This window comes from Amblyomma mixtum, chromosome 4 (genome assembly GCF_055824585.1).
Source record: "Amblyomma mixtum isolate Tamu chromosome 4, ASM5582458v1, whole genome shotgun sequence".
NCBI lineage: Eukaryota > Metazoa > Arthropoda > Arachnida > Ixodida > Ixodidae > Amblyomma > Amblyomma mixtum.
The window spans coordinates 138,704,889-138,707,544 of NC_143015.1; the positions used below are offsets into that span (position 1 = coordinate 138,704,889).

The 2,656-nt window shown below is 52.3% G+C and overlaps 1 non-coding gene across 1 annotated transcript; it reads left to right on the forward strand.

Moving 5' to 3' along the window:
- Nucleotides 1–1,220: 1,220 nt before the first annotated feature.
- Nucleotides 1,221–1,383, forward strand: LOC149348445 (U1 spliceosomal RNA). Its single transcript, XR_016282587.1, has one exon. It is a non-coding gene; the product is annotated as a U1 spliceosomal RNA (small nuclear RNA).
- The last annotated feature ends 1,273 nt before the right edge of the window (nucleotides 1,384–2,656 follow it).

A 2,656-nucleotide genomic window follows, 5' to 3' on the forward strand; every position in this document is an offset into this window, starting at 1 on the left:
CCCTTAATTTTTTTTAATGGTTTTAGGAAAGGAAATGGCGCAGTAACTGTCTCACGTGACTCGGTGGACACCTGAACCGCGCCGTATGGGAAGGAAGGAAGGTAAGAGTGAAAGAAGAAAGAGAGAAAAAGGTGCCGTAGTGAAGGTCTCCGGAATAATTTCGACCACCTGTGGATCTTTAACTTTTCAAAGGAAAGCGCTGCGCAGACTGATACGAAGTACTTGAATAATTTTCAAAGCCTGGGGATCTATATGCACTCCCATCGTCGGGCAGGGGCACCTCTTTTCGATTTCACTTTCAGGGAAACGCGGCCGCCGGGGTCGGGATTTGGTCCTGCGTGCTTGTGCTCAACAGTCGAATGATGTGCACCCACTGCGCCATCATAGCGGGTGCGGCGAGCCTAGCTGTGCAACTCACTGCTGAAAGTTGCAGACAGATGGAGCAGATGTTATGTGGAGAGATAAGGTGCCGATGCCCATACTCCAGACGGAGACCTGAACCGCGGCGTTTGGGATGGATAAACATTGAAAATCTAAAATTGTTTTGAGGAAAGGAAATGACACAGTAACTGTCACATATCTCGGTGAACAACTGAACCGTGCCCTAAGGGAAGGGAGGAGGTGGGAGTGAAAGAAAGAAAAGAGAAAAGTTCCGTAGTGAAGGTCTCCGGAATAATTTCGACCACATGGTAACGTGCACTGGCATCGCACAGCACACAGGCCCCTCTTGCGTTCCGCCTCCATTAAAACGCGGCCACCGTGGTCGGGTTCGAGCCCGGGTACTCCCACTCGGTAGAGGAGCGCCTTATCCACAGCCACCGTACAGGGTTCGGAATAATATTGACCACCTCAGTTACCCAACAGATCATTGTAACGACAAGAAACAGAACAAATTAGGTGTTAGTTGTGCTCGCACCTTGTGACGAAGTCGAGATGCACGTGCGGCAGCGACCACTTGTTCGTAGCTAGCCGTTCGTGCAACTTCGTCAGGTGCAAACACATCTAACACCTAATTTGTTTTGTTTCCTTTCACTACACTGAATTGGTAAATTAACTAGAGTTACTCTTTCGTGTCGGCGGTCGCGCCGAGCCCAGTAGTTGCTTTTCAACGAGATTCTGACAAGTGCGGAATAAGGAACTTCGTGTAAAAAGTGCATTGTTCACTGGTACTGAACAGAGGTATGAATCAGATGGCGTCCGTTTTCAGAAGACGCATCAGCATACTTACCTGGTGCTGGGTCGCCGGCGATCAGCAAGGCCGGGGCTCCGTGTCGAGGCCTGCCATTGCACTGCGGCAGGCTGAAGCGCGCCACTACCCCAAACTGGGATAGTTGGGGCATATAATTTTTGGTAGTGGGGATTCGGCGTTCGCGCCAGCCCCCTTGTTATGAAATTCCAAAATCAGACACATTCTTCATACAGTTATCCTACGGGGCCTCGGGCTCGGCTCTCTTTCAGATTTCACTCGCACCTCTCTCCATTCCCTTAACATTTAAACCGAAGCCCTCCACTACGAAACTTTTCTCTTTTTTCCCATTCTTTATCCATTCCGCTACGGCGCGGTTCAGAGACAAATACTGTGTCATTTCTGACAATTTTTCCCTTGCGTGCTTTAGGTAATAAATTGAAAGAAGTTGAAATAAAAACAAAGATACGACCGTGTATGTGTCTGCGAGGTCATCGTGTCATACTCTTAAGGTTGAGTCTAAGTCCCCCCAGAATTTTGAAGCGAAAAGGAAGGAGCGCGACCTATGTCGCCTCATTCATGCCTTTGTCCTCAGCCGTGTGCTGTACACTACCCCATACTTACACCTATCCAAACATGACATAAACGCTTTGGATGCTTTGATTCGCAAGGCATTCAAGGTAGCACTTCACCTTCCCCTCAACACACCCACAGACAGATTACTAGGCCTGGGCCTCCACAATACGATCGGGGAACTGGTGGAGGCCCACCGACAGGCCCAATACATCAGGCTCACACAAACCTCCACAGGTCGGTATATCCTGGACACCCTCGGAATCAAAACACCGGCCAACGACCCAACCCTCCTCGCCATCCCACGATCCCTTTACCGAGTGCTCCTCATCAGGCCGCTCCCGAGGAATATGCACCCGTCCCACAATGAGCAGCGCCGCAGAGCCCTTGCGAAGGCACTTCATCGAGCGTACGGCCCCCAGCCGGACGCCGTGTGGGTGGACGCTGCCTGCACGGGTGATGAAGCGACAGCAGCTGTGGTGGACTCCTCTTTATCCGCCCTCCTCACACTACCTCTCCCTCCAGACACGTCCCCAGAGGCTGCAGAGGAAGCCGCCATTGCCCTTGCTATAACCCGCACGGAAGCCCGGTACATTTTAAGCGATTCTAAAACTGCGATTCTAAATTTTGCTCGAGGCCGAGGCCATGTCCCTGCTTTTGGCATACTGGACTCGCCCGATGCCCCCCCGCCACGCCAAGTGGAGCTGATATGGGTGCCCGCGCACTCCGGGAATCCCGGAAACGAGGCCGCCAACCTTTTAGCCCGAGGTTCTTTAAACCGGGCTCAGGTGGCCTCTGATCGGGGATTCACGAAGGAGCGCATGCACTCATTCAGTGAGCTGACCCAGGCGCACAGAGCCTTACGCCAGCTCTACCCCCCGCCCCACCCCTCCCTAG